Genomic DNA, 13,053 nt, shown 5'->3' with positions numbered 1-13,053 from the left:
TTGCTAGTTCTACTTTATTTGCTATCTTGTTTGCTATATCGAAAACACAAAAAAATTAGTTTACTTGCATTTACTTTATCTAGTTTGCTTTATTTACTATTGCTAAAATGGCCAACGCTGAAAATACTAAGTTGTGTGACTTCACAACCACAAATAATAATGATTTCTTATGCACACCTATTGCTCCACCTGCTACTACAGAGAATTCTTTGAAATTAAACCTCGCTTTACCGAATCTTGTCATGAACCATCAATTTTCTCGGTGTTAGTTCTGATGATGTCTGCTGCCCATCTCAATAATTTTGTTGAACTATGTGAAATGCAAAAATATAAAGATGTAGATGGTGATATTATTAAACTAAAATTGTTCCCTTTCTCATTAAGAGGAAGAGCTAAAGATTGGTTGCTATCTCTGCCTAAGAATAGTATTGATTCATGGACTAAATGCAAGGATGCTTTTATTGGTAGATATTATCCCCTGCTAAAATTATATCTTTGAGGAGTAGCATAATGAATTTTAAACAATTAGATACTGAACATGTTGCTCAAGCTTGGGAAAGAATGAAATCTCTCGGTTAAAAATTGCCCAACCCATGGACTCGACTACTTGGATGATCATCCAAACCTTCTATGCAGGACTAAATTTTTCTTCGCGGAATTTATTGGATTCAGCTGCTGGAGGTACCTTTATGTCCATCACATTGGGGGCGGCTACAAAACTTCTTGATGATATGATGATAAATTACTCCGAATGGCACACTGAAAGAGCCCCACAAGGTAAGAAGGTAAATTCCGTTGAAGAATCCTCCTCCTTGAATGATAAGGTTGATGCTATTATGTCTATGCTTGTGAATGATAGGACTAATATTGATCCTAATAATGTTCCGTTAGCTTCATTGGTTGCACAAGAAGAACATGTTGATGTAAACTTCATTAAAAATAATAATTTCAACAACAATGCTTACCGGAACAATTCTAGTAACAACTATAGGCCATATCCTTATAATAATGGCAACGGCTATGGTAATTCTTATGGGAATTCTTACAACAATAATAGGAATTCACCCCTGGACTTGAAGCCATGCTTAAAGAATTTATTAGTACACAAACCGCCTTTAACAAATCTGTTGAGGAAAAGCTCAATAAAATTGATATTCTTGTTTCTAGAGTTGATAGTCTTGCCTCAGATGTTGATCTTTTGAAATCGAAGGTTATGCCCAATAGGGACATTGAAAATAAAATTGTTACTACAGCAAATGCCATCCAAGTTAGAATTAATGAGAATATAAGATTAATGGCTGAACTGCGTGCTAGGTGGGATAGAGAAGAAAATGAAAAACTAGCTAAAGAGAAAAATATAGCTAAAGTTTGGACTATTACCACCATTAGTAATGATAATGCTACACATGTTGCTGCACCTCCTACTCATACTAATAAAAGAATTGGTGTTAGCAATGTTTCCACTTCTAATGCAAAGCGCGAAAAACTGCCCGAAATCGCTAAAATTGTCTGAAACCGCTCGCGATAAAGCCGCTGAAATTTTTTCCAACATTGGGGATGATGATCCCATTGCTTTAGATTATAATGGTTTGAATTTTGATGATTGCCACATCTCTGAAGTTATAAAGTTCTTGCAAAAACTTGCTAAAAATCCTAATGCTAGTGCTATAAATTTGGCTTTCACGCATCATATTACAAATGCTCTCATAAAAGCTAGAGAAGAGAAACTAGAGCGCGAAGCCTCTATTCCTAAAAAGCTAGAAGATGGTTGGGAGCCCATCATTAAGATGAAGGTTAAAGATTTTGATTGTAATGCTTTATGTGATCTTGGTGCAAGTATTTCTGTTATGCCGAAGAAAATTTATAATATGCTTGACTTGCCACCGCTGAAAAATTGTTATTTGGATGTTAATCTTGCTGATCATTCTACAAAGAAACCTTTGGGTAAAGTTGATAATGTTCGCATTACCGTTAACAATAATCTTGTTCCCGTTGATTTTGTTGTCTTGGATATTGAATGCAATGCATCTTGTCCAATTATATTGGGAAGACCTTTTCTTCGAACTCGTTGGTGCTATTATTGATATGAGGGAAGGTAATATAAAATATCAATTTCCTCTCAAGAAAGGTATGGAACACTTCCCTAGAAAGAGAATGAAGGTACCTTATGATTCTATCATTAGAACAAATTATGATGTTGATGCTTCATCTCTCGATGTTACTTGATACACACTTTCGCGCCTAGCTGAAAGGCGTTAAAGAAAAGCGCTTATGGGAGACAACCCATGTTTTTACCTACAGTACTTTGTTTTTATTTTGTGTCTTGGAAGTTGTTTACTACTGTAGCAACCTCTCCTTATCTTAGTTTTGAGTTTTGTTGTGCCAAGTTAAGCCGTTGATAGAAAAGTAAGTACTAGATTTGGATTACTGCGCAGTTCCAGATTTCTTTGCTGTCACGAATCTGAGCCCACTGCCCTGCAGGAAGCTCAGAAAATTATGCCAATTTACGTGCATGATCCTCAGATATGTACGCAACTTTCATTCAATTTGAGCATTTTCATTTGAGCAAGTCTGGTGCCATTTTAAAATTCGTCAATACGAACTGTTCTGTTTTGACAGATTCTGCCTTTTATTTCGCATTGCCTCTTTCGCTATGTTGGATGAATTTCTTTGATCCACTAATGTCCAGTAGCATTATGCAATGTCCAGAAGTGTTAAGAATGAGTGTGTCACCTCTGAATATGTCAATTTATATTGTGCACTAACCCTCTAATGAGTTGTTTCGAGTTTGGTGTGGAGGAAGTTTTCAAGGATCAAGAGAGGAGTATGATGCAACATGATCAAGGAGAGTGAAAGCTCTAAGCTTGGGGATGCACCCGGTGGTTCACCCCTGCATATATCAAGAAGACTCAAGCGTCTAAGCTTGGGGATGCCCAAGGCATCCCCTTCTTCATCAACAAATTATCAGGTTCCTCCCCTGAAACTACATTTTTATTCGGCCACATCTTATGTGCTTTTTCTTGGAGCGTCGTTTTGTTTTTGTTTTCGTTTTGTTTGAATAAAATGGATCCTAGCATTCACTTTATGGGAGAGATACACACTCCGCTGTAGCTTATGGACAAATATGTCCTTGGTTTCTACTCATAGTATTCATGGCGAAGTTTCTCCTTCGTTAAATTGTTATATGGTTGGAATTGGAAAATGATACATGTAGTAATTGCTAAAAATGTTTTGGGTAATGTGATACTTGGCAATTGTTGTGCTCATGTTTAAGCTCTTGCATCATATGCTTTGCACCCATTAATGAAGAAATATATAGAGCATGCTAAAATTTGGTTTGCATATTTGGTTTCTCTAAGGTCTAGATAATTTCTAGTTTTGAGTTTGAACAACAAGGAAGACGGTATAGAGTATTATAATGCTTTCAATATGTCTTTTATGTGAGTTTTGCTGTACTAGTTCATCCTTGTGTTTGCCTCAAACAACCTTGCTAGCCTAAACCTTGTATCGAGAGGGAATACTTCTCATGCATCCAAAATACTTGAGCCAACCACTATGCCATTTGTGTCCACCATACCTACCTATACTACATGGTATTTTCCCGCCATTCCAAAGTAAATTGCTTGAGTGCTACCTTTAAAATTCCATCATTCACCTTTGCAATATATAGCTCATGGGACAAATAGCTTAAAAACTATTGTGGTATTGAATATGTAATTATGCACTTTATCTCTTATTAAGTTGCTTGTTGTGCGATAACCATGTTTATCGGGGAACGCCATCAACTCATTGTTGAATTTCATGTGAGTTGCTATGCATGTTCGTCTTGTCCGAAGTAAGGGCGATCTACACTGAGTTGAATGGTTTGAGCATGCATATTGTGAGAGAAGAACATTGGGCCGCTAACTAAAGCCATGTTCCATGGTGGAAGTTTCAGTTTTGGACAAACATCCTCAAATCTCTAATGAGAAAAGAATTAATTGTTGTTGAATGCTTAAAGCATTAAAAGAGGAGTCCATTATCTCGTTGTCTATGTTGTCCCGGTATGGATGTCTAAGTTGAGAATAATCAAAAGCGAGAAATCCAAATGCGAGCTTTCTCCTTAGACCTTTGTACAGGCGGCATAGAGGTACCCCTTTGTGATACTTGGTTAAAGCATATGTATTGCGGTGATAATCCGGGTAGTCCAAGCTAATTAGGACAAGGTGCGAGCACTATTAGTACACTATGCATGAGGCTTGCAACTTATAAGATATAATTTACATGATGCATATGCTTTATTACTACCGTTGACAAAATTGTTTCATGTTTTCAAAATCAAAGCTCTAGCACAAATATAGCAATCGATGCTTTTCCTCTATGAGGACCATTCTTTTTACTTTTATGTTGAGTCAGCTCACCTATTTCTCTCCACCTCAAGAAGCAAACACTTGTGTGAACTGTGCATTGATTCTTACATACTTGCTTATTGCACTTATTATATTACTCTATGTTGACAATATCCATGAGATATACATGTTACAAGTTGAAAGCAACCGCTGAAACTTAATCTTCTTTTGTGTTGCTTCAATACCTTTACTTCGAATTATTGCTTTATGAGTTAACTCTTATGCAAGACTTATTGATGCTTGTCTTGAAATGCTATTCATGAAAAGTCTTTGCTATATGATTCAGTTGTTTACTCATGTCATTACCATTGTTTTGATCGCTGCATTCTCTACATATGCTTTACAAATAGTATGATCAAGTTTATGATGGCATGTCACTCCATAAATTATCTTTGTTATCGTTTTACCTCGCTCGGGACGAGCAGAACTAAGCTTGGGGATGCTGATACGTCTCCAACGTATCGATAATTTCTTGTGTTCCATACCACATTATTGATGTTATCTACATGTTTTATGCACACTTTATATCATATTCGTGCATTTTCTGGAACTAACCTATTAACAAGATGCCGAAGTGCCGATTGCTCGTTTTCTCGCTGTTTTTGGTTTCAGAAATCCTAGTAAAGAAATATTCTCGGAATTGGACGAAATAAAAGCCCGGAGGCCTATTTTCTCACGAAGCTTCCGGAAGTCCGAAGGAGAGACGAAGAGGGGCCACGGGGTGGCCAAACCCTAGGGCGGCGCGGCCCCACCCTTGGCCGCGCCGGCCTGTGGTTTGGGCCCCCGTGCCGCCTCTTGACCTGCCCTTCCGCCTACAAATAGCCTCCGTGACGAAACCCCCGGCACCGAGAGCCACGATACGGAAAACATTACCGAGACGCCGTCGCCGCCGCTCCCATCTCGGGGGATCCTGGAGATCGCCTCCCGCCCCCTGCCGGAGAGGGGAATCATCTCCCGGAGGACTCTACACCGCCATGGTCGCCTCCGGAGTGATGAGTGAGTAGTCTACCCCTGGACTATGGGTCCATAGCAGTAGCTAGATGGTTGTCTTCTCCCCATTGTGCTATCATTGTCGGATCTTGTGAGCTGCCTATCATGATCAAGATCATCTATATGTAATTCTATATGTTGCGTTTGTTGGGATCCGATGAATAGAGAATACTTGTTATGTTGATTATCAAAGTTATGCTTATGTGTTGTTTATGATCTTGCATGCTCTCCGTCATTAGTAGATGCTCTGGCCAAGTAGATGCTTTTAACTCCAAGAGGGAGTACTTATGCTCGATAGTGGGTTCATGCCTGCATTGACACCTGGGACAGTGACGTAAAGTTCTAAGGTTGTGTTGTGTCTGTTGCCACTAGGGATAAAACATTGATGCTATGTCTAAGGATGTAGTTGTTGATTACATTACGCACCATACTTAATGCAATTGTCCGTTGTTTTGCAACTTAATACTGGAGGGGTTCGGATGATAACCTCGAAGGTGGACTTTTTAGGCATAGATGCAGCTTGGATGGCGGTCTATGTACTTTGTCGTAATGCCCAATTAAATCTCACTATACTCATCATGATATGTATGTGCATTGTCATGCTCTCTTTATTTGTCAATTGCCCAACTGTAATTTGTTCACCCAACATGCTGTTCGTCTTATGGGAGAGACACCTCTAGTGAACTGTGGACCCCGGTCCAATTCTCTTTACTCGAAATACAATCTACCGCAATACTTGTTTCTACCGTTTTCTCCGCAAACAATCATCTTCCACACAATACGGTTAATCCTTTGTTACAGCAAGCCGGTGAGATTGACAACCTCACTGTTTCGTTGGGGCAAAGTAGCTTGGTTGTGTTGTGCAGGTTCCACGTTGGCGCCGGAATCTCGGGTGTTGCGCCGCACTACATCCCGCCGCCATCAACCTTCAACGTGCTTCTTGGCTCCTCCTGGTTCGATAAACCTTGGTTTCTTTCTGAGGGAAAACTTGCTGCTGTGCGCATCATACCTTCCTCTTGGGGTTGCCCAACGAACGTGTGAAATACACGCCATCACTCGCCAGGTGCTGCGGAGGCTGCAGGTCGGCCAGTACGTCTCCTACTTCGCCAAGGGTGTCTACAGGTGCCCCTTCTGCACCAGGAGACTCGGCGCCACAGACTTCAACTGCCTCGTCACGCATGCCGAGAACATCAGCAACACCTTCCCCAAGGTCGGCACGACGGTGAACGTCTACTCCTTCCGCGCCAAGCACAGGGCTCTCGGCATGCACCTCCGCAGCATGCGGCGGGTGGAGATCTCCGCCGGGCGCATGCCTCCGCTCAAGCCCAAGGCTCCCAAGGGGAGCAGCAGCAACAAGTGGAGGGAGAGCCGGATGGGGTAGGCGGAGTCCTCGGACGTGTGCTGCTGCTGCCTCCCATTTTGTTGTTGGGATCCCTTTGTTGTTAGCTAGGGATCCCTTGTTGTTATGTTGTTAATATGATGGTGCTCGTGAAGAACCTCGAACCTGTTACTATGTTGGCTGTTGTGTATGCAGCTTATTATCTAGGGAGGGATCCCTATTATCTATCCCTATTCTATTATATTTTGTTGGTCTTTGTTTTCTCGATTTACTATGACTGTGAATTTATCATACATTACCCTGGAGATTTGCTTCTAGATTTAACTACATACATATGGACCAGAGGGAGTACTAGATTTGCTGCCATATTGGGCAAACAACGAGGGCCAAAAGGCACAAATAATTGAAGAAATACAGTAAATGCAAGCTTCTCTAGATTTGATACTATTTTGGTGAAAATGACAGAGAGAAAGAGGGGAAAAAGGTGCTCTTAATAATGCCAATTTGGGGCCGAGAGAGACAGAACCCAGCTCCTGCTCACGTGCAACCAAACGCGGTCTCGTCATGTCCCACGCGGTCCCTTTCTACCAGCCCCACGCGACGCGGCCCCACAAGACGCGGCCCCACACGACGCGGCCCCACACGTGATAGAACGGTCAACTAAACGGGAATCCTGCCGTCTGAGCTGCTTCTGCGGGTTTCAAACAAGGGCTTGAGGAAAACTGAGGAAAAACTAAGGAGTTGGGGAAAACTGAGTACAGCTAAGGAGCCAGGGGCAGGAAAATAGAAATCCCTATGTATATACCGTACTATCAAAAGGGTGGTTTAACTAGAACAATGAACTAAAATTCTTGCAAATCTCTCAAAGGAACTTCTCTAAAATCCAACTTCAGATCTCTCTTTTACCCACAAATCAGGAAGCCGGAATCACCGGACTAATCGGCGATGACGTCCAAACTGTTCGGGGATGAAACTTGCTTCATGTCAAGAAGTTGACGATGATCTGTAATAACGGTTGTAAAAGATTTAGTTTCAGCAATGAAACTGGGGCTCTGCCCTGTTTTTCTAAAAAAAAAACACAACAAACTGTCTCGATCGTGAAGAATTTGTGCAACCTGTATAAAAAAACGACATACTGCTGACTTGCACGAGGTGCCGACGGCTGTGTCGTACACCGACGGCCAAATATCGGGGCCGTCGGCGTACTGGCCGGCCAGCTCAGCCCCTCAGCTGTTGGATAATTAGGCACAATTTTCATGATTAATTCCAGAATATAAAACATGATGACAGCAACTACTAACATGTGAAACTTGAACATACTAGATGCATTAATCAACATAAGTAGCAGCAGCGCAAACGGTAAAGCATCCATCGCTAAACAGATCAAGATATGTCGCACGTACCGATCTGGTGGAGGTGGCGGTGGAGGTGTAGCAGATGATGTCGCAGCAGTAACGTTGTTGATGACAACGTTGTTGATGACAGGGACGACGGATCGAAGTAGACGACGTTGAAGACGACGGTAGGCAGCACCGTCCGACTTGGACGGAAGGCGACCCATGATGAAGAGCTTGAGCAGTCGCGCAGAGCGCTTCCCAAAAACATAATTCGCCCTCTCCCGTACAGGATCGCAAGGACGAGTGGTTCCGGAGACCTGCTCTCCCGTTCGCCGATGCACGTCGGCGCGCGGGATGGAGTAGGCTATGATGGCGGCGCAAGCAGAGAGAGGTGGCAAAACCCTAACTCGTGTATTAGATGTGTTTCTGCGGTACTCGGGCAAGAGATTATGTAGGCTCAGGAAGGGGCACGCCCACGTAGCGCGCACGTTTCGAGTCGGTTACAGAAAGCCCACGGTTCGGGTTCCCGAACCGAACCGACTAACTGTGACGCGTCCGTCTAGGACTCTGTTCGTTTGCCGGAGCTGCAAAAAGTAAGGAAAGTCTCGGCTCGAGGCTCAATCCACTCACTAGGAGCGCGGCGCGTGTCGTGTCGTGTCGAGTCGAGACGAGACGAGCGAGCGAGGAGGAGGAGGAGCGCGCGTGAACCACTCTTATTCTTACTCACTTACTAGTGGTGGAACAACCCACCTTATAAGGTGGTCTAACTTCCTCCCAACTTTCCATGTGGGACTAAACTTCTCACCTCTTGCCACTCCCTAGTGAGCTGCCACCAACTTGGGCTCAAACTCACAAGGCTGCCACTATGTGGGCTTTGAGATTTATAGGTAAATCTGAAATCTAGTATGGGTCACTAAGTGTGGGTCGAATATTTCAACAATCCCCCACCAGATCTCAAATTCCCATTTAGAGATTTACCAATACTCGCTGCTTGTTTATATACAAGTGTTTCAGCGGAGACTGTTAAGTTGAACTTCCGCCTAGAACCTTAAGCTACATCCATTCACACTTGAACAATGGACTAAGCCTTGAATTGCAAGTTTTGCGTGAACAGGATTTCACTCAAAGTCATAACCAGTAAATGGCTTCCAGTAGCCTACCCCGCGGGTGAAGCATATGCGTCATGCTTCGTGGTCTCTTCATGAGTTTACTAGAGATCACCCAAATCTCATAGATTGCAACGTTTAACAAGCATACTCATATAGGTGTGTTATTTCAAGAATGCTCTGTAGGACAACATCTTTGCTAAAATATCCAACATAAACACATTAAGGCTTGTTGCCAACCTGCCTTACAGCAATTGAGAGTTGTGCATCTTCACATAGAGATGGTTACATAATACTCTCCTCAATGAAACCACTAGTTTGTTCTTCCCAGGTCCTAATTCACGGGATCTCCGATCACAAAGGTTGGGTTACCACTATGGTCTAATATCAACGGGTCTCAAACCCATCTCCCTCGATGCACTTTCTATCACATTACGTGATAGTCCCTTTGTAAAGGGATATGTCAGTTTTTGTCTGTTTAAATATATGTAACAGTTATTACTCCAGAGTTTCGCAATTTCCTGACAGACTTCAAACGTCTCTTGATGTGTCTTGATGACTTCGCGTTATCCTTAGAATTGTTCACTTTGATAATTACAGTTTGATTGTCACAATTCAAAAGGATTGCCGGTACTGGTTTTTCAACCACAGGCAAGTCCATCAAGAGCTCACGCAACCATTCTGATTCAACAGTGGTTGTGTCCAAAGCAATAAGTTCTGCTTCCATAGTTGACCTCGTCAATATGGTTTGCTTGCAAGATCTCCATGACACTGCGCCGTAAATACATACCCGCTAGTGGCGTAGAGATCAGCTACATCAGAGATCCAATTTGAATCACTATATCCTTCAAGCACAGCTGGGTACCCTGAATAGTGAATCTCATAACTCATTGTACCACATAGGTAGCGCATGACCCTATCAAGTGCATGCCAATGATCAGTACCCGGGTTTGACATGAACCTACTCAACTTGCTAACAGCAAAAGAGATGTCAAGTCTAGTTGCGCTCGCTAAGTACATGAGTGAGCCAACGATTTGAGAATATCTCAATTGATCTACGGCAATCCTCCGGTTCTTGCGCAATGTCACACTGGGATCATAAGGTGTTGGAGAAGACTTGCTATCAATATAGCCGAACCAGCTCAAGATCTTCTCAACATAATGGGATTGCGTTAGAGTTATTCCACTCTCATTCTTAATAAGCTTGATGTTCAGAATCACATCAGCTTCTCCCAGATCTTTCATATCAAAGAACTTTGACAAGAAATACTTAACCTCGTGTATTACTTTCATGTTTGTACCAAATATCAGAATATCATCCACATACAAACACAGTATAACACCTTCGCCCCCACCATGGAGATAGTAAACGCACTTGTCAGCCTCATTGACAACAAAGCCTACATAAGTTAGAGTTCTGTCAAACTTCTCATGCCATTGCTTAGGTGCTTGATTCAGGCCATATAAAGATTTCAGCAACTTACACACCTTTCTTTCTTCACCTTTTACTACAAACCCATCAGGTTGATCCATATAGATTTCCTCTTCCATCTCTCCATTAAAAAAGTTGTCTTTACGTCCATTTGATGAACGATAAGACCATAGGAGGCAGCCATGGATAGTAGTACTCGAATGGTGGTAAGTCTAGCGGCAGGTGAATAGGTGTCAAAGTAATCTTCGCCTTCTCTCTGTGTGTAGCCTTTAGCTACAAGCCGCGCCTTGTACTTCTCAATAGTACCATCAGGTCTTAGCTTCTTTTTGAACACCCATTTGTAGCCCACAGGCTTGCATCCATGGGGTCATTCTGATAGCTCCCAAGTTCCATTAGAAAGAATCGAGTCCATCTCATTATGGACAGCTTCTTTCCATTCATCTGCATCTGGAGATGCATATGCCTCTGCAATGGACGTGGGAGTATCATCCACAAGGTACACAATGAAATTATCACCAAAGGATTTTTCAATCCTCCGTCTCTTGCTCCGTTTAGGAGCTTCATTGTCATTCTTCTCAGTAACATTTTCATGTGATTGTTCAAAATACTCATTAGATGGACTAGACTCAGGAATTATCTCAGTAGAAATTCTAGCAATGCTATGCATATCTTTCATAGGAAACATATTATCAAAAAATGTTGCATCACGAGATTCCATAATAGTATCAACATGCATATCAGGTACCTCGGATTGAACTACTAAAAATCTATAGCCTACACTCCGCAGAGCATAACCTAGAAAGATACAATCCACTATCTTTGGTCCGAGTTTGCGCTTCTTAGTAATTGGAATATTGACTTTCGCCAAACATCCCCATGTGCGCAAATATGAAAGTGATGGTTTTCTCCCAGCCCACTCCTCGTAAGGGGTTTTATCTTTATTCTTGTTAGGAACTCTATTCAGGACATGACATGAAGTCAATAAAGCCTCCCCCCACCATGCCTTTGATAAACCAGCAGTGGCTAACATGGAATTCACCAAGTCAGTCAGCGTGCGATTTTTCCTCTCGGCAACCCCGTTTGATTGGGGCGAATAGGGAGGCGTCCTCTCATGAATAATGATATGTTCCTCACAGAATTCATCAAAGATCTTAGGAAAATATTCACCACCATGATCCGACCTAAGACGCTTGATCTTTCTCACTAGTTGATTTTCAACTTTGTCCTTATAAATTTTAAAGTAGTCTAAAGCTTCATCTTTAGTTCGCAACAAATAAACATAGCAGAATCTAGTCGCATCATCAATCAATGTCATAAAATATCTCTCTCCACCTTTTGTCAACACACCATTCATCTCGCATAGATCAGAATGTATGAGTTCTAGAGGTGCCAAGTTTCTCTCCTCGGCCGCCTTGTGAGGCTTCCGAGGTTGCTTTGATTGCACACAACTATGGCACTTAGAACCTTTGGCAATGGTGAAATTCGGAATTAAACTCAAACTGGATAGCCGAGAGATTAAACCAAAATTAATGTGACATAAACGAGAATGCCAAACACTGGTATCATCACTAACATTGCCACAAATATGGTTCACAGAGTTATTACTGAAATCAGAAAGCGAAAAGCGGAACAAGCCTCCGCACTCATAGCCTTTTCCAATAAATTGTCCAAACTTAGAAACAACTACTTTATTCGACTCTAAAACAACTTTAAACCCATCTCTGCATACAAGGGAGCCGCTACCGAGATTCTTGTTCAAAGTAGGGACATGTTGCACGTTCCTCAGCTGCACGATCTTCCCCGAAGTGAACTTCAGATCTACCGTGCCAACACCACGAACAGAAGCATGTGACCCATTCCCCATCATGACGGAAGAATCCCGGGCGACCTGGTAAGAAGTGAACATGGAGATGTCAGCACACATATGAACATTAGCACCTGTATCAATCCACCAACATGGAGATTGAAATACCGAAAGAACAGTAAAGAGATTACCGTACCCATCAGCATTGCTAGCGGTCACCGTGTTGACTTGCCTTGCCTTTTTTCTTGCGGTCTGCCCTCTCTGGATAGTCCTTAGAAAAGTGGCCAGTCTCTCCACAGGTAAAGCAGCTCAGATCTGCTTTGTTTATCATCTTCTTCTTCTTGAAGGTTGTAGTCTTCATAGGCTTATTGAAGGAGGGCTTGTTATTCCCTTTGTTCTTGCGGTAGGGTTTCTTCGCACCATGTTGGCGCTAGATCGACCCTCTCCTTTCTCAGTAGTATCCTTAGCCCGAGCTTTCTCCTCAACATCAAGAGACGCTATCAGATTTTCAACTGATATCTCCTGTCTCTTGTGTTTGAGAGTTGTGGCAAAGTTCCTCCATGAAGGGGCAACTTAGCAATGATGCATCCAGCCACAAACTTGTCAGGTAAGGCACACTTAAGGAGTTCAAGCTATTTCGCAATGCACTGTATCTCA

This window comes from Lolium rigidum, chromosome 4, assembly GCF_022539505.1.
Source record: "Lolium rigidum isolate FL_2022 chromosome 4, APGP_CSIRO_Lrig_0.1, whole genome shotgun sequence".
NCBI classification, from domain to species: domain Eukaryota; kingdom Viridiplantae; phylum Streptophyta; class Magnoliopsida; order Poales; family Poaceae; genus Lolium; species Lolium rigidum.
This window is presented reverse-complemented; position numbering follows the sequence as displayed.